Source organism: Etheostoma spectabile, chromosome 4 (assembly GCF_008692095.1).
Source record: "Etheostoma spectabile isolate EspeVRDwgs_2016 chromosome 4, UIUC_Espe_1.0, whole genome shotgun sequence".
NCBI classification, from domain to species: Eukaryota; Metazoa; Chordata; class Actinopteri; order Perciformes; family Percidae; genus Etheostoma; species Etheostoma spectabile.
Window position 1 is genome coordinate 9,364,823 of NC_045736.1, and position 24,776 is coordinate 9,389,598.

The 24,776-nt window shown below is 38.3% G+C and overlaps 1 long non-coding RNA gene across 1 annotated transcript; it reads left to right on the forward strand.

The window, feature by feature from the left end:
* Positions 1-3,816: 3,816 nt before the first annotated feature.
* Positions 3,817-21,993, forward strand: LOC116687756 (uncharacterized). Its single transcript, XR_004331625.1, has 3 exons — positions 3,817-3,843; positions 16,580-16,586; positions 21,750-21,993. It is a non-coding gene; the product is annotated as an uncharacterized LOC116687756 (long non-coding RNA).
* Positions 21,994-24,776: the final 2,783 nt, after the last annotated feature.

Sequence of the window (24,776 nt, forward strand, 5' to 3'; positions counted from 1 at the left end):
TGGGAGGTGTGTGTTTTGAAGGCTGCAGCCATCCGCACAGGCAATTAATGACTTTGAGGACCAACCTCTGTCTTCAGCCTCTGACTCTGGGTTATGCATTTTCTTCTTTGTCACTGTTTTTCAACTCATTGTCCTCCTCTTGTTTTTTTTATTTTAAGCAGGTACTACTGGGACATGGATGCTTTTGTGGAGTTTTTCTTTTATCCTTTTTTTATTTGTCTTATCAAAGAAATGCATTAAGGGCACAATGGTATTTTCTGCCCTCTCGCTCTCATCTCCCTTAACACAATATTTCCTGTGACAATGTGCGCCCCCTACAATGTTGCTTTTAGACATGGTGACTGATGAAACAAGTCTGAATCACTGGCTTTGGGCTTCAGGCTGTGGGTGGTGAGCTGTAAAAGGTTACCATGTCAGAGGCATTACAGTACAAAAAAGATTGCTCTTAATATGAGTCTGTTCGTGATGGTTGTTCCCCTCACATGACAATGCAAATCCATCAGCATATATATTTAATGAGATTTTGTTTCAAATGACTGAATTTCTCTGAGCGGTATTTTCCCACAGAACATTGTTTGGGGGGAATCAGGATGATTTGTAGACTGATCAGGTTGTCTGCTGAGCTGTGCACCACCACTTATTGGCATGTTGGCAGTAAGGAAGAGTTAGTCCTAGCAGTCTGGGTGGGGACCACCACAGAGTTGTGGAGGGTGATTGTGAGGTCCTGGGTGGGAGAGCCCTTCCCTGGAAGGAAAAGCAACTTGGTCTTGTCAAGGTTGAGTTTGAAGTTGTGTGCACATCCAATGAGAAATCCATTAGTATTTCTGTGTATAAAAAAAAAAAAAAAAAATGAATCCAACCCGGTCACACTGTCGCATATAAATATTGTGGATAAGAATCTCTGAGCAACTGGGCAATAAATCAGTTTTCTTTTGTCCCCACATTGTTAGAAGACATGTTCTTTGTAAAACAGCAATCTATTTTATTTAAAGGTCCCATGGCATGAAAATTTTACTTTATGAGGTTTTTCAACATTAATATGCATTCCCACAGCCTGCCTATTGTCCCCCTAGGGCTAGAAATGGCAATAGGTGTAAACCGAGCCCTGGGTATCCTGCTCTGCCTTTAAGAAAATGAATGCTCAGATGGATTTATCTGGAATCGTATGAGGTCATAAGGGGCAAGATTTATAACTTCCATACAAAGTGGAAGTTGGACAAAAAAAATCATCTTTGTCCCAAAAAAAAACAAAAAACTACACACTCAGAAATGGCTCATACTTAGGAAAGCTTATTGTGGGACTTGCTCTAGTGGCTGTAATTCTGCACCAAGGCTGAATTTGGGGAAAGAGACTTCAGATATGGTATTAGGGGACCACTAAGGTCTATACAAAAGCATCCAAAGAGCACCACGTCATGGGACTTTTAACTGATGACGCTTTCTACACAATGTTCATCAACCAATTACAGTATTGGTTTTCCAAAAGTATAGTGATTTGAAACTAGATATTCATAACTACATGGAAAGCAAAATACAAAAATAAGCCAGCTGTTCATTTTAACTATGAGGCTTGAGCTGTTAGTCATTTTCTTGAAGCAACATTATTTTGACCTCCAGTAAATTATTTTAACACTTGGTTGAGGTTTGAAGGAGGCATTTTCATATTGGATCCAGTCTGTGGTGCATGTCATTCATTAAACCTGCAAAGCTGTACTGAAAAGTCAGCCAATTTTACCATGCAGATGTAAAAATAGGAGGAAGGGACGTGATTCTTTTTTTATTTTTTTATTTCAGACAAGACATAATCTTTGCTTCATAATCCCCTGTGCTCTGCAAAGGTTTGAGACCTTACTAAGCCTGTAATCTCTGCCTCCCACAACTCCACAAAAGTCAATATGAAAGACCAATTACCAGTATAAATACTGCACATTTCCTGTCTTGGAGATGCTATAAATAAATAAAAACTGGTAAGTGTGAATGTGAATTGGCAGGAAATGGGGATTTCCAAAAATGTTGAAGAATCTGTCAACTAATATGTCTAAATATTTCAGCACTATGTGTTGGCCTAGGTGTAAAACTCATAAGATATGATTTGTTTGTGTTGTGTGTTCACTCACCAGCATGGTATGCAATGTAAGTACATTTTTATCTTCAAATACATAAGAAAGTGTGGTCTTAAAATTAGTGTCAATAATTCTCATCCTTCCTGAACTTGTCAAAATCAGATCCGATCATCTTCCCATGAAACTCTTACAGTTTGTCATTTTTATCTTCCTGTATTTCCTTTGTCTCTATGGGCACACTAACCCTGTCTGTTTAATTAAGAAATGTTAGCCTCAGAACCCAACTGGGCGCCTTCATTAAACTCTCTCCATTATGCAATTTCTACATCACTTACTACAAGAGCTCCTTCAGCCCTAGGCTAGCTGGTTGCTCTCTATACGAGTTGAGTGCAGAAGGGGGGTGGACCCCCAGGGGTAAAATCAAATCAATACCTTCAGGCAAGAGCTAACAAGGCCTATCTAGTGTTGTGCTGCTTCTAAGTATTGTCAGGGGACAAACATGCAGGGTGTGTGTGTGTGTGTGTGTGTGTGTGTGTGTGTGTGTGTGTGTGTGTGTGTGTGTGTGTGTGTGTGTGTGTGTGTGTGTGTGTGTGTGTGTGTGTGTGTGTGTGTGTGTGTGTGTGTGTGTGTGTGTTGACTTGATTCGTTTTAAACCTCCCAAAGACAAAGAAACCACCAATGTAGCAATTTACTGCAAAGTTTGACAATCAAAACTCTAAAATGCCCTTACATTAGGGCTGGGTGGGGGAATAATATTCAGTGACAATACTGTATTGATACACAGGTGGCGAGTATCGATCTTTTGTTATGTGTTGGTCAGTTTGTCTGCTCAACAATCCCATTTTGCAACAATAAAAATTGAAGTGATATGAACAAACAGAAAAATAGTGTATATTTAGATAAAACAGATGTTGACAAAGTTTCCTTTTGGGGACATCATTTGAATTTGGGAAAAAAGGGTTATAAATTACAAAATATTGCAATATGTTTAAAATCGCAATAATATTGTATTGTGGCATAAGTATCGTGATATCGTATCGGGAGGCATCTGGTGATTCCCACCCTTACCTTACATCATTGTATCAACCATGAAGGTCAATCTATCTTCAAACAAAATTTAAGAAAACACTTTTTGAAAAAAAAAAAAATATATATATATATATATATATAATTGTTGTGGAAGTTTCTGTTCAGCGAGGGAGGAAAACACAGATTTACTTTTACGAATGCGTAGGAAGTGAATAAACACACAGATAAGCAGTCCTTGCCTATGTAGAGAATCATTGTCTATGTAATTTTCCCATCACAATATATTACAGTTTTTGTCATTAACCAACTTCCCTTTCAGCATTAATCTCAAGTTGTGCAGCCCTATTTAACCTATTCTCCTAAATTAATAGACGTGTCACAAAATACACCTTTTAAACTTCTTGCAAGACCATTTCTTTGTGCTATAGAATGGCAGAAAATAATATGTGACTTCCCCAAAGCGCTTTGGGTAGTAATTATTTTTAAACAATCACAATCGTCTCGGCCGCTACTAGGTTCTATGGTGGCTCTGCAAAATAGTCTCAGGAAGGAACTTGTTTTTTTGTTGAACATTTGCACCTCACAAAAGAAAATGCCACATGCAATATTTAATATAGAGGTAACTGTTCAGGCAATACACTAAAGTGAGCTGTTTAAATTAGCTGGATGCATGGTTAAACGTAATATGCTCTTACCAGTGTAACGCATGTGTATTTTTTGCACAGCAAACTCCGCCGATCGGTCCCTGAAAGTCCCAGTTAGATAGTAAATGCTGTGAACATATTGTTTATAAATCTTTCAGAAGAACCAAGCCGGCCTTCCTTATTTCCAAATGTTCCAAATGTTCTTCAAAACCAGCCATTTCCAGTATGTAGCTTGATGGCTTGAAGGTGGGTGGTGGTGTTGTTTCCTGTAGCGATGGGATTTTGAGACCAGCAACACATACAGAGCGGAAGCTGAGCAGCAAAGCCTGACATTTATCTTGTAAATGCACTTATGTTTTGTCAGATAATGTACCATAAAGAAACTGATTAATGGGCTCTGTATTATATTCATCCATGCTAAGACAAGAACAATCTAACAAAAGACAAACGGAAAGCAAGATCAGCTACCACCGGGTCAGGCTGTCCTTTGCCCAGGTTGATGGAAACACATGGACACTGCTGACCGGCTGGCCTTGGTCTTTCTATTAGTGTGTGAGCTAACTCGCCAACAAATCGAACTCTTGTTAGCTTTGCTAGCGTGTCTAGATTGAAGGTGATTGTGTGTGCTCTTTAATTGGCATGGCGTGTGTTGCATGTCTTTGCTGATAAGAGCAGAAAAGGTGTTTGTCCACTTTAGAGAGGTACTATAGTCACCTCTTTATTCTTTCGTTTACCCTCTCTGTGCTTTTGCCCAATTATTTGGCTTCAGTCTAGTCCCTTACAGTTTAGTGAGAAAATTAGAGCTTATTTAATAATTCAGCTTGGGTGTTAAGTGTTTTGAGAATCAGGAGGAATTACAGCACTTTGATGCTTGTATTCCAGATGCTGTGTTTTTGCCAAATTGATACGTTTTAAATAGTATACAGTAGGGTACAAATGCTTGACACCAATATAAAATGACTTTCTATATTATTTTTTTTCGTGATTTGCATAAAAATATTGCATGGTGTCAGAGTCTTTGCGGCCCGTTCTTCTATCATCCATTTTAATTAGTGCCTGTTTCAGGCCTTTCCAGTGGTTGCTGTTATTTAAGCCATTCTGTGTTCCACGGCAACAACTCCTCTACTCTCCTACTTAATTGCTTTGTTTAACAAAGTGGCAATCAATCATACCAGTCACTAGTTACCTGTCACACTATCCAGCCGTGAAATAGATGAGGGACACCATTCCATCTTTTCTTTCAACCAAAGCACTTTTCCCCTGCCTCAACTGTTTTTTACAGTCGGTGAAGAAGAGACAATGTGGGTATTTTATAATCTGTCAATCTTCATTTTGTGCTTTTTCACTATTCACTCTCAATTGAATATTCATATTGAATTGAAAATTACTGAATAATCAATAAGTCTTTTCACTACCAAATGTACACGTACGCAGATAAAACTAAATCCGTATTCCCTGAAGGAGGAAAAATAATATTACTTACATTTTCCTATATTCATCTGGAGTCGATTGTCCAGAAGTAGAAAAAGGAAAGCTCTCTATTTGGCTGTAACAATTAAGGTAACTTATGTTATGCATTATCAGTTTAGTCCAATAGTGGTACATTTCTTTAGATAATCCCGATCCTATACAGAATCTGAAAGGGCAGCAGGAGGATGTGTTTCAGATTTTCAGGACAGGTTTTTGGGAACTTTATCATTTAATTAATGAACAATTGATATGCATAGCTCATGAAATGGAAGGCTGGGAAATTGCTTTCCTATAGTGATGGGCTGATAATGTGAATGGGAAGGGGAACTTGCCTAGCTTAGTCAACAGCACCTGTCATTACACCTTTGGTCCCTATCTGCCCAGTGATCTGTCTTCTCCCGATCCGCTTCAGAGGGGTAATCTCACAAAGCAATTAGGACTTCCTCCTTCTCCCCACTGTATTTAAATAGCAAATTATCATGCACCCCTCCTCTCCAGCTGTGGTAGAAGCAATGGCTGCAGTTGGATGTTTGCACAAGACTGGAGAATATCCATGGCTCATTAGTTTGGATATTTTGCAAGGTAGAGTACCCCTACATAAAACAGTACACTGCCACATACTTAACTAGAGCATCTTACAGTATTGTAAATCCACCAAACATTTTAATGTCTTGGTAACATTTATCAATGATTAATTCTGACACGTAGATCATATGGTTTTAAGACCCAATTATATATAGGTGGTCATTTAAGCGAAATATCACCGCTGAGTATGTGGGTATTCGGTCTCTGCTGACACTGACATTTAAATCGAAAGACTGCATTAAGGGTACAAACCCTACAGTAGACTGTAAAAAATAATGGACGTAGCATCAGTGCTGTCACCCATTTGTTTGTGGACTGCTGTTTCGAAGCCAGGTATTTTGGAGTTAAAAGTGACTGTTTGGACGGATGGATGACGCGTCTAAGCCAGTGTATGGTTTGAAGGTGTATGGGTTTTGTCAGCATGTACAACAGTACACAGAGCAATATGAAAATCAGAAGACTTTTTCTTAAGTTACAAGCAAACACTAGCGCTAGCTAGCTTAGTTGGCAGAACGTTGAACAAGATATTTCTAGGCAACTAAAGTGTTCCAATTACCTTTGGATTGAAAACACAGTGAGAGGGGCAAAGATTAAGATGAAAACATGGGCAACACCCAAAAAAGTTCATGCTATCTTAATGTACACTGGACAATGGCCATGAAGCATTGCTAAGCCTCTATCATGATTGACAGGTGGGTGTGTAGCCATGCCCCTTAAGCATCTCCCGCTTTATTGTCCCTTTTCAAATAAATGGGATCGTAATTTACAAATGAACGTCATGGTGTATTGAAGAAGACATTACACTAGTGATTAAGGCCATAAAATTGTTGTGAAAATGTTTATTAAGCTAATAAATCAAGGCCGAAGTAGGAACATTTTCCCATAGACTTCCCTGAGGAAATTAGATAGAATGCAGGTTTTAGGCCCTTCCACATTGACTTAATTTTTCAGCACTGGACATTGCCGCTTGGCAAAAAAACAACAGCCAAACTCCGGTGTTGCAAAATGAAGCCAAAGTGGAAGTGTCAAAAACAAACAAATTCCAAATTTGAGAAACAGTTCCTCGAATGGCCACTTGAGGGCGGCTCCTAAAGTAAGTCAATTCCCATTGACTCCCATTTAAAAATGCCCAATTTTAGAGCAGAATTAAACATGTCTGTACAAAATAAAACACTGGTCTCTCTATTGGTCTCTATAGCTAATTCACCTCTTGATGACAACTGTACTGGTGTTGGATTATTTTATTTAAATTACATTCAGGCTTAAATTTGTGCATACTTAACGGTGTGCCGCTTTGAGTGACGGCAAGCCTAGATGTAGGCTTCAATTAGCCCTCCTCAACTCTATCCATGCTCTACCTCTTTGCCCTTTTTTTAAATTAGACGGGAATGCCACTTTGAGCTTCATTTTGGGTCTTTGAAAACTATGGGTGACTTTACAGTGACTAATTCCATATGTCACATAAGCGCAGTTTGACATTCTAGCTGGGGCGGCAAAAAATAAAAAACAACCTCATTGTAGCAGCTGAGACTTTTCCTACCACTTGGGGAACACAGCACGAGCATATATGGACACAAGAAACATTTTTAAAGCAGATTTAAAATTACATTCTAACAATTTGCCATTATGAAAACCATTCGCGGCACGGCTGTCTTGGAACGCAATAGACAGACGGTGGCGGAATGCTCCGACACTTAAATTCATTTAAAATGAAGCCCAACAGTGAACAATCAGTGTTGGACCCACAGTCTTTTCAGATGCCTCTCCAGACACAGAAACGAAGCGCAATCACACCATGAAACGTTAAGAAAAAAGTATTTTGCCGTAATCTAATGAAACAAAAAAGTAATCCACGGCAATCAGTAGATCCACAAAAATGGTCACGTGTATCTCTACCCCCGTCACATTGTCCAGCCAGTTCCAAACAGGTGAACGAGGCCTTTCCACTTTGCCGTTTACCAAAGTGGAATAAAACATATACTTAAGTCCAAAGCTACACAAAACGCGCAATCCATTATTAAGCTTACACCAAATTCATATACTTTGCATTTAGGCAACCTTAATTGCAACGTTGGCATGGCAAGATGTCCAGACTAGTGCAACAGTAACTTTTGTTTTTTTGCGTCCTGCTTTTGTGTCGACAGGTGAGAGCAACTTGGCACTTGTCACATAACCCAGAGCCCAACAAAAAATATGTGTTTTACTAAAGCAGTATATGAAATTAGATGTATTACCCACCACCATTTAGTTGTTTTCTGTTATTTAAATATTTATAAACTATCTGGTTATGCCGGATGTAATTATTCCAAAAGTTTAAAAAAAGGACAGCGTTCGGTGTTTGTTCAAACATTTTAAATGACCTACATTTTTCAGACGTCTTGTGGCTGTGTGAATAATGATTGTTGTCTGTCGGAAACAAAGACGGCAGTACTGTTGCTTTGTTATAGTGTTGCAAAATCTCCTAAGGGACCTAAAACGTCATATAGTTTGGAGGATTTGTTGTCTTTTTTTTAAATAGGAAATGCAATAATCAAACACTCACTCCGTTGATTAAAATGGTTACACATTGGCAATATAAGTTGTCATATTAACAGCAAATTATATATTAATAATCACATGAGCATACACAAACAAAACTTCTTCACAGGAGAGAAACTCCGGTCTTGTTTATGGTGGCACTGTTTTTTTAGGTTTATATTTGAAGAAAATAAACCCCTTGTCACAAACTTCTTCTGTGCTGGCAAGATCCAACAAAAAACTAAGTGAAATGGGAACAGGTGGAATATCATACCTACTGGCTCTCAGCATCTAAGTCTGTATTGCCCCAGCAGTGGTGTTGTGCCAGGCCAAAGCCAGAGCAACGTGAGCTGGCACATACAAGCATGCTTATACCTCTCCAACATGCAAGAAAATACACGGTAAACAGCATTTCAGTTTGTCAATCTGTCATATAAATGTGCCATAGTGACCAAAGCTACTGTGACCGCAGCCCAGTGTGTGCCATTCATCACTTGATGATTACAAAGTGACCATCACATTATTCATTTGAGGTAGTACAAAAGCTAGTATTCATCTAGAATACAATAGAACCTTAGTGTTACCTTACTTGTTGGAAATTTGTCTTCAGTTTCAATAGTATCAGTAACATAAAGTAAGCAGTATAATAAATAAAGGCACACCTTTGTCGCACTAAAAGGTGTCATATTCAGTTCAAAAAAATCATTGCAAACCGTTTTGAACAGTCTGTTCTGTCACATTAGAGTGCCCATTCTATGCTCATTTTCAGGTTCATGATAGAGGTTATATCAGAATACATTTACATGGTTTAATTTTCAAAAAACACCATATTTTGGTTGTACTGCACATTGCTGCAGCTCCTCTTTTACCCTGTGTGTTGAGCGCTCTGTTTTAGCTACAGAGTGAGACATCTCACTTCTGCACCGTCTTTGTTGGGAGTTGTACATGAGCAGAAGCTAGGTCAGAAGCACGATGGAGGGAGTGCCATGCTAGCTGCTAGGCGAGCATTATAACTGGTGTGACAAAGTGACGTAGGTTCATCACGGAAGTAAAATCTGGACTACAACAGAGCTGTTTGGAGCAGTTTGTGAACAGAGTTTTCTGTTGTTGATGGTAAGTCCCTTTGGGGCGGACTTTGGGCTTTCTCACTTTGTAAACCTATTACATGCACAAAAAAGATATATAACACAATAAAGGAAAGGCAAAATGCCAAATAACATAACATGAGCACTTTAAAGGTTTCACTCCAGCACAACATAATAGCATCCATTCTTCTTAAGATATACAAAGGACAATTGTGTGTTTGAGGACAATTGTGCAACGCCTCCCAACTCAAAACAAAAACATTTGTTTTATTTGTATATTTCCACAGTGTAATGCTTTGGGAACATCAGCGATGATATTGGGAGCTGAGTAATTCTTTTTGTTGTTGATTGTGTGGCATCTCAACTGTAATAACACTATTAATCCTGGAGGAAGGCACCTGAATGCCTGCAGATTGTTTGGTTGAAGTACATTCATTTCACTCCACTTTATCCAATCCAATTATCTTGTATTGACATGTCTTTGTCCCTGCTCTAAAAGTTTGGCCTCTTTTATTAGCAAAGCGCAATGAGTTTGTTCCACATACATGGACAGCTGACTATCGCAGATCCACTATATCCCCCATCCCCCTACGGTCCATGTCCTAGATTCTTCACATGCCCATGTGTGCAGGTGGCTAGGGATGATTAGCTGAGGCATGTGTTCCAACCACAGTATCTTTCAGCTTCGTGTCTCTCTTGGTGGTGAGTGGTGATTTTCTTCACTCCCTCGCTGTCCTCTTTGCCAGCTAGAATATGTGTTGTTTAGATTTTGCTCCAACATTACTTTGTTTCTGCTGTTCAGCTGTCATCCTTGTTAGCAAGTGTGTCTTGGAGCTCATGTAGTGTTACCACTTTTGTCAGTGTTGGACGCCAGTTCTAGAACCATTCTGATTGGAATTTCTTTCCCACTTGCATTAACAAGAAGAGGTACTCATGTTACTGACGTGTTATTTTCTTTAAGAAGAGGCCATGAGTAAGTTTAACAGTGAAGACTCACTGAGACATTGATTGGTAGTTCTCTCTGAAAACAGCTGCAACTTGTATGAAGATAGGTCATCAGGGTAGACAAATTGGACAGGATTTACTGGACATGATTTACTGAGCAGTGTGATGAGTAGAAAAGGTTTTTTTTAGTCATTTGAGACCAAAGTTACAAAAGCAAGCGAGCAGTAGTGCTTTATCATTAAGAAGAGATTTAATAATGCAGATTCTTAACCTCTCTGCATTAGTTTGAGAAGTTTGTAACCGACTAGGTCTCAAGTAAAAACTCAAGTGAAAACATATGGCTTTTGTTCAATTTGCTTTTTTTCAGTTTTTTTTCCCAAATATATTTATTGAAGGAATCGTTTGAACAGGGGTTAAAAAGGGTAACAACACAGCAAAGGCCGACAAAGCATAAGCCACCCCAACCCCCCCACCCAACAGAAAAAAACATTTATAATAATGATAAAAAATCAATAGATAAAAATAAGTAAAGCCAGCAGAGAGGAACAATGGAATAGTGACAGTCAACATTGTGCATGGCACAAATTGAGGGGAAAAAGGGACGAGAAAAGCAGCATATTCAAGGGCTAGGGGTGTCGCCCTGGCCGTTATTTAACGCACACGCCTCTGACCATTTGACCAACAGAGGATGCCATATTTTGTGAAAAGTTCTTTCTTTGTTAGACATCTTATAGCGGAGTCTTTGCATGTGCAGTACGTTCCCTAACTCTCTAAGCCACTGCTGGAAAGGGGGGCTTGTCTCTGATTTCCACTGTTGCAAAATGATGCGCCTGGCCAACAAAGTACATGGCTTGCCCTTCATAATTTGTGAAGTTGGGATTAAACACCACTGGCAAGGAGTGGGTCAGGGGGTCAATGGTTTTGTGAAATGCCTTTTGAAAGGTTGTCAAATAATTAGAGACCAGAAATGAGTTAATTTAGAGCAAGACCAAAACTGATGAGTGAAGGTCCCTGAGTGTTGTTTACATTTATCACATTGGGGAGAGATGTTAGGGTTAATGGCATGGAGCCTGGCTTTAGATTAATGAAGCCATCGAACTACTTTAAATTGTATTAAAGAATGTCTAGAATTTATAGAGCTGCCATGAATTCTATCCAGAATTCCCTCCCAAACCGACACTGAAATTGCAACGCTAAGTTCCTGCTCCCAATCGTTCTTCAACTTCACGGTGGACACCCCTACGTGGGCCAGTACAGGGAGGAAACGGTGCCTCTGCTTACTGGTAAAAGGCGTCTTAGACTGTCCAGTGTGTTGTGTTTGGGCATATGTTCGTAGCATGGTATATGAATCTTGATATGATGCCTAATCTCAAGGAACCTGAAAAAGTGCTTGTTCAATTTGTTTAACAAAGACTTGCATTCTAAAATACCACAATGGGCAAAGTTACATTGTTAATCTGTACATGTATTTTTGGATGTTAGAGTCATTGGAGGCAACGCACAGAGAGGAAAATGGCCACATCACAGGTGTTGTTAGTGTGGTAAGTCATACTTATATGGAGGTTTACACACTGTTGTGATTGTTAGCGGTCAGCCAGTTCTGATGTATTCCATTTCCTTATTTGTTTTTAAAAACCAAGAGTGATGACGTAAGAGGATAAACCTACCGTGGTCTTAATTGCATGCATGTAGAATCGCTTCTCATTACAAGCACGTTTCTCAGCAGGTACAGCTACACTTTCGATACTCCCTACTAGAGGTGTGACGAGATCTTAGATGGAGAGAAACTTCGCCACCTTGCAGGGGAGACATGTCAATATTGGTAAAGCGGACACAAGTGTGGTTACACTTTTCAAAACTTCACGCAGACGGTGTTTGCTGCAATATAATATAATAGCGAGATCGCCAAGCAGTTATTGTACCCCTCCGAGACAGACGAGTGTTCTCTATTGCCCTGGTGACTTACTGACAGGCAAGAGGTTGTAGATCAAGACAAGGCAACTTTGTTTCTTTGGCATCTTTAAGCAACAAAGCAATTTAAGGTGCTTTACATGGAACATTAAAGAGCAATTAAAAATGGGCATGCAACAGGCTAACAAATGATAACATACATATACAAGAAAAGTACTTATAGTGCAGTGTAAGTAATGACTAATTTTTAAGTTGAAGGGACAGGTTTAGAAGGAGAGAGGGAACCACAGTTATTAGATCTGACGAGGTTAGTTATACAGGAGAGAAGCCTTTTGAGTTTGTGGCTAAACCTTTCACACTGTTCACTTTTCATTTTGTGACCAGTCCTATTTCATCATTTGAGATTTCTTTGAAATAGTGTTAAAATCTCGTCTCGTTCTTGTGAGCCCAATGTTGTGTCTTCGTCCCCCCTCTGCAGACCTTGTGGCTTTGAAACATCACACTATTTCCTCCTTTGCTCCCAATGGACAAGAGTCATAATTCCTATGGCCACTAGAGGGCTTTGTCACATGAACGGTATGTCCTTAAGGGCCACTCGCTGAAACAACCGATGCCGTCGTTTGTCTTTGGAGGACAGTTTCGTCATAACATTGTCGCTTACAATTGATAGATATAGTAGCAACTTTTAATGTCGTAGTAGTCTTGATTGTTAGTAGCTCATTCCAAATAGCTGACAAGTACATTTCTAAATAGTTTTGTGCTATTGTGGAGTGGAGTGATGGAAGCCTGTAGAGCCCATTGGAGGGCTTAATGTATGTTCATAGAGCTAGGGTTACGATGCGCAGTCTATAGATATGAACCAGGTGGCACTCAACATTGGAGCTGGTCAATATATAGTGATATAATATCGGTATTGTGATATGAGATTAGATACTGTAGATTTTGGCATGTGTTTTTTCTTGTAATTTTCTGAACTTACTAGACTGTTCTACTGTACTATCCTTTACCCACTTAGACATTATATCCACATTACTGATGATTATTTATCAAAAATCTCATTGTGTAAATGTTTTGTGAAAGCACCGATAGTCAACACTACAATATTGCTGCGGTATCAATATTGAGCGGTCAAAAATATATTTTCTCCATATTGCCCAGCCCTACTCTCTATGCAGTTGGATACATCTTTATGCATGACTCCCGGGTGGAAGCTTAATCTGTAGGCAGTGGAGAAGAATGACTTTTCTGCTTGGCTGATTAGGCCACTGCCTGCTGGCCCCAGTGTCTTGTCAGTTTTTGAGTGCTAAGTGTCTTGTTTATAAATAAAGATGTTTGTGAATATCATTTCACTCAAGCTTTTGACATTGGCAGTGACATTAAAGTCAGTCCTTTTGGCAAGCCTGTACCAACGATAGAAAAGTGTTTTCACTGGAAAAGAACACACGCGAGCGTGGCCTTGCATCCTTGAAAACTGTTTACCGAACTGCTTGAGCTGACCTCTGTATGAATGCTCACTGGTGGTCAGACAGGGTCATCTGCGTCATAACTAAGGCCGTTCATTCTCAATCAGGTTTTTCCTTTTTTCTAATCATTGAAACTGTCTTTATGTAATTGATATTTCCGCTTTACACAGAGGGTAGAAATTGAAGCGTCAGAGGAAAATGTAATCAGATAACAGGTCTGCAAGTTTAGGAGAGCGTTAGACATGAATTCAATGATGCAAAAGCCGTGCTCGGACAATTGGATTTTGATTGGCATAATTGGCAATTACCATTCACCAGCAGGTAATACTGCTGATTAATTTGTAGTCAGCATAAACAACACAATGTGAAACAGAAAAGGGACAAACATCTGAGTTGTCCTCAACCACCAATAAGGTTGGTTGTGTGTGTGTGTGTGTTTGAAATACTGTTGGTTAAATGGTTCTTAAATGTCAGTCAGTGTTTAGGATTGAGTGGAATCTAAACGTGAGGTTGCAGATTGCAACAAACCAAATACCCCTTCCCTCATCTTTCCCTTTCCAAGTATGGATTAGTAAACCCTTCAGGTAACATTCTGAGCTACTGTAGAAACAATGGTAGATTTATTTTAACAGTGAGAGACAGAATAACGACAAGAAAATCCAGAAAATGCATGTCAAAATTGTTATAAATTGATTTGCATTTTAATGAGGGAAAAAAGTATTTGACCCCCTCTCAATCAGAAAGATTTCTGGCTCCCAGGTGTCTTTTTAGACAGGTAACAAGCTGAGATTAGGAGCACACTCTTAAAGGGAATGTTCTTAATCTCAGCTTGTTACCTGTATAAAAGACACTTGTCCACGGAATCAATCAATCATATTCCAAACTCTTCACCATGGCCAAGTCCAAAGAGCTCTCCAAGGATGTCAGGGACAAGATTGTAGACCCACACAAGTCTGGAATGGGCTACAAGACCATTGCCAAGCAGCTTGGTGAGAAGGTGACAACAGTTGGTGCGATTATTCGTAAATGGAACAAACACAATGTCAGTCTCCCTCGGCCTGGGGATCCCTGCAAGATCTCACCTTGTGGAGTTGCAATGATCATGAGAACAGTGAGGAATCAGCCCACAACTACACGAGAGGATCTTGTCAATGATCTTAAGGCGGCTGGGACCATAGTCACCAAGAAAACAATTTGTAAGACACTACGCCTTGAAGGACTGTAATCCTGCAGCGCCTGCAAGGTCCACCTGCTCAAGAAAGCACATATACATGCCGTCTGAAGTTTGCCAAAGAACATCTGAATGATTCAGAGGACGACTGGGTGAAAGTGTTGTGGTCAGATGAGACCAAAATGGAGCTCGTTGGCATCAACTCAACTCGCCGTGTTTAGAGGAGGAGGAATGCTGCCTATGACCCCAACAACTCCATCCTCACCGTCAAACATGGAGGTGGAAACATTATGCTTAGGGGGTGTTTTTCTGCTAAGGGGACAGGACGAATTCACCGCATCAAAGGGACGATGGACAGGGCCTTGTACCGCCAAATCTTAGGTGAGAACCTCCTTCCCTCAGCCACGGCATTAAAAATGGGTTGTGGATGGGTATTTCAGCATGACAATGACCCAAAACACACGGCCAAGGCTACAAAGGAGTGGCTCAAGAAGAAGCACATTAAGGTCCTGGAGTGGTCTAGCCAGTCTCCAGACCTTAATCCCATAGAAAATCTGTGGAGGGAGCTGAAGGTTTGAGTTCCCAAACATCAGCTTCGAAACCTTAATGACTTAGAGAAGATCTGGAATGAGGAGTGGGACAAAATCCCTCCTGAGATGTGTGCAAACCTGGTGGCCAACTACAAGAAACGTCTGACCTCTGTGCTTGCCACCAACAAGGGTTTTGCCACCAAGTACTAAGTCATGTGTTGCAGAGGGGTCAAATACATATTTCCCTCATTAAAATGCAAATCAATTTATAACATTTTTGACATGTGTTTTTCTGGATTTTTTTTTGTTCTGTCTTTCACTGTTCAAATAAATCTACAATTAAAATTATAGACTGATCTTTTTTTTCAGTGGGCAAATGTGCAAAATCAGCAGGGGATCAAATACTCACTGTAATTATGAATATTCCATTTTTTTCAACATATCCCGCTAAGTCCTACACACTGGTCCTTTTTAAATGTCACAGTGAAGACCAATTGACACATCAGATACCTTAAAAATAGCTATCAAATTGAAATGTCATAGTCATATTTTTCTCTTTCCCTGATATATAGCTATCATTATATATTTAAAGCAGAGTAAAGGGGGGAAACAAGATGACATTCAGGTCTGCTCTCACCTCCTCCTCTTGAATAGGGAAAATAACGAAGGCTGAAACTTATTTCAGTTCCTCAATCTTGCCTGTCTTGCTGCCATCAAACCATTTATCTTCCATTTTTGTTGTTCAGCGCTCATTATTCTTTATTTCCTTTTCTTTGTCTGTGCCCACACCTCATCCAATTAGGTGTTAGCCGTAGTTCCACTATGCTTCCAGCTCTCTGAGCGGGAGCAGATTGTTGGAGATAAGAAGCAAGTAGACTGAAAAACAAAAGCTAATTGATAGCCATAATTTAAAAGCCGGCAATTCTTTTTGTGTCATTTTTTTTATTTATTTTTTTTTTATATAAAGTTAACTAACTGAGTTTGTGTTTTTAACTGTTTCCATGTAGAGCCCGACCGATATATCGGCGGGCCAATATCATCGGCCGATATAACCTATATTAGGTTTTCCCAAACTGTGTATGTATGTATGTATGTATGTATGTATGTATGTATGTATGTATGATATGTATGTATGTATGTATGTATATTATGTATGTATGTATTAGTATTTATGTATGTATGTATGTATGTATGTGGTATGTGATTGTATGTATGTAATGTATGTATGTATGTATGTATGTATTAATTGTATGTAGTATGTATGTATGTATGTAATGTATGTATGATGTATGATGTATGTATGTATGTATGTATGTATGTATGTATGTATGTATGTATGTATGTATGATGTATGTATGTATGTTTATGTATGTTATTTATTTATTATGTATGTCTGTATGTATGTATGTATGTATGTATGTATGTATTATGGTATGTATGTAATGTATGTATGTATGTATGTATGTATGTATGTATGTATGTATGTATGTATGTATGTATGTATGTATGTATGTATGTTATGTATGTATGTGATGTATGTATGTATGTTATATGTATGTATGTATGTATGATGTATGTATGTTGTAGTATGTATGTATGTTATGTATGTTTGTATGTATGTATGTAGTATGTATGTTGTATGTATGTATGTATTATGTATGTATGTATATGTATTATATGTATGTATGTATGTATGTATGTATTATGTATGTATTTGTATGTATAGTATATGTGTATGTATGTATGTATGTTGTATGTATGTATGGATGTATGTATGAGTATGTATGTATGTATGTATGTATGTATGTATGTATGTATGTATGTTGGATGTATGTTGTATGTATGTATGTTGTATAGTATGTATGTATGTATGTTGTGTATGTATGTAGTTGTAGAATCTGAATCAGCTTTATTCGCCGTATGAGGACACATACAGGAATTTTTTTGGAGCATCGTTACTCACACTGTGCTTACACATACAAAAAACAACCAACAAAGATAACAACCACTAATATATACACAATATATACATACTCTAAACAGAAACAATATAGAGGCATGAGTGCAATGAAGAGATCAATACATTATTTTAAATAATGTATGTAGGTCGTAAGTATGTATGTGTATGTATTATGTTTATGTGTATATATATATATATAAAATCGGACTGTGAACCAGTTATGAGCGTTAGCGTTGCATGTTTGTCCACCAGAGGGCGCTCTACAACGCTCTGTGGCAAACAATATTTTTTTTTCTATGTGTTTTGTTCAAAGGACTTTAAGTTTCATATCTTTAGTTTGTATTTTTATTTCATTTATCAGAACTTTAATATATTTTGGTGTCTTTTCTGTTACAATAAAAAAATGATTATCATTAAATTAGTGAGAACTCATAAATAACTTCAAGTAACTAATGTTAGGGAGATCTGTTTATGTTTTGTGACGTGTTTCTGGATTTTCTTTTAAATATACTGTATATTGGCATGTCTGATTTTTAAATAACCAAATATTTGTATCGGTATCGGCCTTAAAAATCCTTTAGGCTCTAGTCCATAGAGTCATGTCTTATAATATTTTTTATATATATATATATATATATATATATATATATATATATATATATATATATATATATATATATTTTATTTTTGATTCACTCTTCTTCTGTGTTCTTTCTGCCACGTCAGACAGTGCCCACTAGAGTGTCAATAACTGTCTGATCTGATATTTATTTATTTATTTGATCTCATCTTAATAATACCCACCGTTGGCCTCATGTGTGAATTTGTTGATCCCATAAGTAAAGTATTTGCCATCTCCTTGCAGAGAAAATTCTGTTCATAAACTGAGGCAGGGACTATGTCTGTCTGTGGGATACAAGTAGCATAAACCGCACTTGTGGGAAAATACATGCTAAACAAAAGACATTTCTAATATTTGGAGTAAATGTAAATGTAAATGTGCTGTATTTATATAGCGCTTTTCTAGTCTGAACAACTGCTCAAAGCGCTTTTAAATCATACAGGAAACATTCCCCATTCACACACATTCATACACTGTGGCCAAGGCTGCCGTACAAGGTGCCACCTGCTCATCAGATAAACACTCACACACATTCACACTCCGATGCGCAGCACCGGGGGCAACTCGGGGTTCAGTGTCTTGCCCAAGGACACTTCGACGTGGGACTGCAGGGCCAGGGATCGGACCACCAACCTTCCAATTGGCAGGCAACCGCTCTACCACTGAGCCACAGCCGCCCTCAGTAGAGTAGCATATTAAATAAAAAATAACTGAGCTTCCACTGTATTACTTAGTGGTCAAAATGCACTGAGGGGGGAATTTTCTTCTTTTTTTTTTAATACACTACATCTGTTTAACCCTTGCAGTTTAACCCTTGCAATCAAACTACATACACAAATCAGAATCTGCCACCCCAATGTCTCGACAAACAGGTGTGGCTGTATTTTTAAGAGCACTTTTGCAAATTTAAAAATCATTCAGTTAAATCCGCCTTGCCAAAACTTAGCTTTGACCACAACATGCCTGGCTTGATTACAAACTTAAAATCCCTTAGTTGTCAGAGTACAGCCATAGCAGTGTTTACATCCTTAGCACATGGCAATGCAGATCACTTAACCAATTTAACACATTTGCAAACATTTCTAGTCACTTTAACAGCATTGTCCAAATGAGCGTAATAACTCTAATCACTTCACCACTCTAAAAAGCTGTTAGAAAATCTGTTTGAAGCGTGTGACAACACAAAAGAGGGCCAATGCAGTTAGTATTGAATAACTATTCAGGATTGCTCTGTTTGCCAGTAGGCTATTACATATATACTACATATACTGCATGTTACATATATACTGTATATGTGTATATATATATACATACATACACCATACACACCACAACACACACACACACACCACACACACACACACCACCACACCCCCAAACAAACCACCCAAACACACACACACACACCCATACACTACAACACCACAGTGGATCTAAAGGGGGAATCCTTACTCAATATTGATACTTTTGAAAGCTGTGGATATTCATCTCATTGCCATTTATAAAAACTAAATATGAGGAAATGTCCTTATATAATGTCTGTTTTGACCAGAATAAGACAGCACAGTTATAATTTTATTTCAAATGTGACCACTGATGAATTCTGTCAATCTTCTGCTGCTCCTATAAACGTGATGCGTGTACAGGAGTTATGATAAAGTGATAAAAGCAACAATAATGAGTTCAGCACGATATTTATTATCAACTAACTGCTACATAATACATACATAAATCACTTAGCCCCCAATATTGTCAAGCCATTATATGAGTTTTCTGCCCTTATTTCCCAACATTGTAGCTGAACATGTTGTAGGTCACCTATTTCCCAACAGTCTCTGTCCTACTCATCTACATGTGCAAGCTACACGGAAGATGCTATCTGGAGAAAAAATGAAAGTCATTCTCACCTCTTACTAGCATTTTGAATAACGAGAGTGGGACCTCATCATTCATAATGACACTGATCAACCATAACTGTTTCAGATATGATAAAAACCCAAGCTCATGTAGAAATGCCCTCTTTTCCAATTCGGATTTCTATGGATCTACCGGCTTTAACCTTGAACAGTGACAGATAATAGGTTTGTCATTGGAGAGCTTCCTCCTCCCCACATAAAGAACCTTTAAAAGAGATATATTGCTGGCGTCCTGCTGATGAAGTCTGCGGTGTTTTAGGATTATATCTCGATTTATTCTCATTTACTTTCCTGCAGGTCTCTAATTTGAATGACCCTGACAGGATCATTATAGCAGAGGTTATCAACTCTGCCTGAAGATGAGATGCGTCCTTAAAGCATTCTGAATTGGTCACCTTCTTCACTTTCACAGTCACGTGGTAACTGTCTCCACATCAGCTGTGGGGCCTAGATACCCTCAGAGGTGGGACATGTTGGACTCCTGAACACACCCACTCAAGGGAAATTAAAAGTGTCAGTCTGTCACCTCCTCCATACATTTTATTTAAATCGAAGTGTCCCAAGCATAAATCATGTAAGCAAATGTATGTACTATGTCTTTACTTTTCACACCAAATGTGGAACTTACAAACCAACTGTCCCAAGATAAACAACTGTTGTTTCAGCAAATGCCCGATAAAATTATTTTAACTCAACCAAAATAACCCAGTATCAAGTAGTATCTAAACTTCTCTAGCCTACAATACCTGCATACAATCCGTTATGTACCCAGCTCTAGAAAATCTAAATTGTAACAATTTGGTTAGTTATTTGTTTTTGTCTGCAGCCAATAACACAGTAAGCATTTTTTTTAATTGAATGTGAGTTTCATGTGGGTTAGCAAGTTTGACGTGTTGCCAGACACATGACCGATCACTGATGAGTAATGTCAGCACACTATTTTCGTCTTATCCACTTGTTTTTGTCAGTTATGTATTTTACTGGAAAATCGGAGTGTTCCCAAACAAGTGACTTATTTACATTTGTTTGGGAACTGAAGTATGTTCTGCACGCAAAACAAGCCTAATGATTTCTGTTAAAGTTTTCATTCGGTGTATATCAGCACCATTCCGAAAGTCCTGTACAGAAATGGTCCAATACAAATACATGTACCGTACTCCTAATTGTCAACAGAAAAGGCAATTTGTTCTAACTATGATGATTATTAAATGAGACTACAATACTCATGATTTTGTAGTGCCATGAGAACAGACAGACATGGACATTAGGAATACCAATCTAATTTCTTTTTTTAATTCTTCAATATCCCCCTCCCTTTTCTGATCACAAGGTGTGTTCGTGCATACATTCATACTCAATATTGGTGCTATTTATAATTCAGCAATACTGAAGTTCTTGGTTCTGTAAGTAAGTTGAGGGTAAATCTTTTTACATGCTGCTTCTCTTATGGGTCCTCATGCTGCTGCAGCTGATAGCACTGGAAAATAACACAAAATAGAGTCTGTTACATCTACTCTTAATTTCATGGCCACATAAGGATGTGCAGTATGCAACGGAGGGCAGTAGAGATGTACCGATTGACCGGCTGGTGACCGGGATTGGCCGATGACCTGCGACCTGCCGGTCAGTGTGACATATGCCTATTTTATGCCGGTCAAATTCCCTCGGGCGCTGCATGATTTACATTTTGCAACATCAGCACATACCACACGTGCTCAATCGGCTGTTTATGAAATGTCATAAAGTCGTAATTATACATGGCTCTGCACAGCTGGCTACTCTACTGATCTCAGGCAAACAGTCTGCTGCTCTCTCTCTCTCTCCCCTCTCGGCTACAGTTTACTGGAAAATAGCGTTGGGCACACGGACTTTGATGAATTTACTGTTTATCAGACCCCAGATAAGACAAAAAGCTAACGAACGCTGCGTTCCCTTTGCCTCTGACACCATGCTGGTCCCTGTAGGAGACGCTAGATTAGAAAGAAAAAAAGAGACTCTGTATTCCTCCGACATGCTGTATTAACGTTACTGTTTAAAATGCTTTCCAGGTTAGTGGCAATGCATACCGTTCAAAACCAACATAAAAACGTAGTAATCCTCCCTCGGCGTTTAGTTTTGTTGCTAACCTGTGTGTAAAATGAGCAGTGACATTAAATCATCTTTCAGGTAGTGCACGTAGGGTACCGTCTATTTGCTGGATTGTTTCAAGGTAGCGAACGTTAGCAGATAAGCCCATTGACAGCAACAATTTTATTATTTATGCACAATGACAAATAAAGCAAACTTTATTTTATTTACAAAAGCCAAAAAGGAACTACACGCTGTTTTCAGGTAACATTACTGTTGACTTTTCAATCGTGTGTGTGTGTGTGTTGTGTGTGGGGTGTGTGTGTGTGTGTGTGTGTGTGTGTGTGTGTGTGTGTGTGTGTGTGTGTGTGTGGTGGTGTGTGTGGTGTGTGGTGTGTGTGTGTGTGTGTGTGTGTGTGTGTGTGTGTGTGTGTGTGTGTGAGAAATATCAATACACTGCAAGGCTATATTTTATTTTATTGCATTACCTGTTTTCATACAAAGGCCTACAGAAGTCTAGTTTGCTATATATTTTCTTTTTTTGGGGGATATTGGATGTGTAAAGAAAGAAATGGTTCTGCCATAATATTGCACTTTAGGTGTAAATTTCCCACACCAGGATTATTTTATATGGTTATATATTATAGTGATCAATTATTATTAAAAATGTCTATTAAAGAAAAGATTAAAAAAATATATATTTGTGTGCTGTGAATTGGTTTAAAAAAAAAAATCTAATCGGAATCGGCTAAAATTGGCATTAGCTGGTCCGACTCAATGAGAAATCAGAATCGACCTCAAACTTGTACACCTCTAGAGGGCAGATAATATTGGGTTGAGAAAATATAGCTATTTCCTATTTGTTCTTGCCATCTGAAAGTGACTCCATTGACATTAAATCATATGGTGTTTTCTGAAATGCCATTGTGTTTTTTCCCATCTATTGTAAAATGTTTGTTAAATTGTGTTTTTTGCACCACTGGCCTACCATAACACCCCATAGCTTCTGCAGAGAAAGTACTTTGACAGAGAAGTGCACACATTACTTGTGGGATGTTGATGTTTATGACCATGCAAACTATGACTGTTTGTCTTTTATCTACTGTGCCTGATATGAAGAAGCAGATTTGTGTTACAGAGCTTACAAAAATGCAAATTACAGTCTGTGTGAGTTGAAAAATTGTCTACAGTTTTATCTGAATTCCCATGATAAATTTGTCAAGAAAAGGCAAATACAGAAGACTACAGACAACGCTGAATAAAAACTTGCCAAAGACTTCTAGTATAATGAGATTTTGTCTGGCACAAAGGCTGGGTGTTATAAGGTAATTACAGACTATGGTGCTCATTTTAGTAATTGTACATTCTCTGCCGCCTCATATTTTGTTTTCTTTGGCATTATCTAATTTCTCCAGTTTACCTTAAATGTGTGCACGGACTGTAACTACCCAAAGTAAAAATATTAAGCCAACAAAAAAATCTCTTCAAGAGTAAACTAAGTTTCAAATACAAGGTGCTTATGTTAATGGAATATTCCCAGAATTCATATGCGTGCATGTGTGTAGCTGTGTGTATCTCTCTTTTGTTGCCTAAAAGGTTGAAAACATTGGGGATTATATCTATGTCTACTGATATGATTTAACCTATTCAAAATACAGAGTAAAATATATGAGAATTAAACAAGTCACACTCCGACAATGGCAAATAAATTATAATTTTAATGCAAACCCCACTTGCAGATTTAATTCTGATAGCTAAGGGAACAACAGAAAAAGCAGTGAATTGTGTCTTCCTTCCCTCATTTGTTTCAGTGTTGTGCACCGTGTCATCATTACTTCTATTGTGTGATCAGAACATTCGTGCAACATTTCAATGGCAATTGCAAATGACTTTAATTCTGCTCATGCAGGCAGAACCTTTGCCATCTTTTCTCAATCTGCCTTTTTGATTGACAGACATATATTAGCACCTTTTTTTTTTTTTTTTTTTTTTTTTTTTTTTTTTTTATTAATTTCAGTGGGTCAAAATGAAATGCACTCCATTGAATTTCACGCTTGCTAACCACATGAGAGCCACTTGAATTAAAACCAAAGGGTTGGCTCACCAAGTTTTCTCGATGTAGGAGATCTCGATGGGTGGCTTGGGTCAATTTCAATCAGTTCAAGTCTTGCAGTGCTTTAGCCCTTTGCATCAGTGCTCTTGTTTTTATTTTCTCTTTCTTTTTGCTCCACAGTTTGCTTTTTCTTTAATGTGAAATGTGAGTTTATTCAACTTAGAATGGAAATCTCCCGGACTCAATCCCATTACAAGGCTCGTACATCACGCTGACAGTGAATTCAAGATTACAGAATAAGGATATGGTGATTAATCTACTTTTAATTACTCCATCATCCTTGTCTGAGGAGTTGTTTGAGGTCAGAATGTTCTACCCTTGACTAAAGGTGACTGCTCTTTGTTTGAATATGAAGCTGGAATTGGATCATTGTATAAAGGCCAGACATGTAGAAATGCAGCATATTCACAAAGCAGCACTATGTCATATAGCATATTTATATATTTAATTTGTTGTCTTAAACAATGAGTAATCATTACTTAACGTTGTATATTAAGTTGTATTGAGCTCTGTTTAATTTCCATTTGCAAGAATTTTATTTAAGTTTATTCAAAGACTTCTGTATTTAGGTTTAAAACAAATGGAAAAGTTCCCAGAAAGGTACTGCACTCAGTCTTTCTTTTTCCGTCATTTCTTTTAGAACTTTCCACATACTACCAACGCATTCTGTCAGAATTAAGTGGCT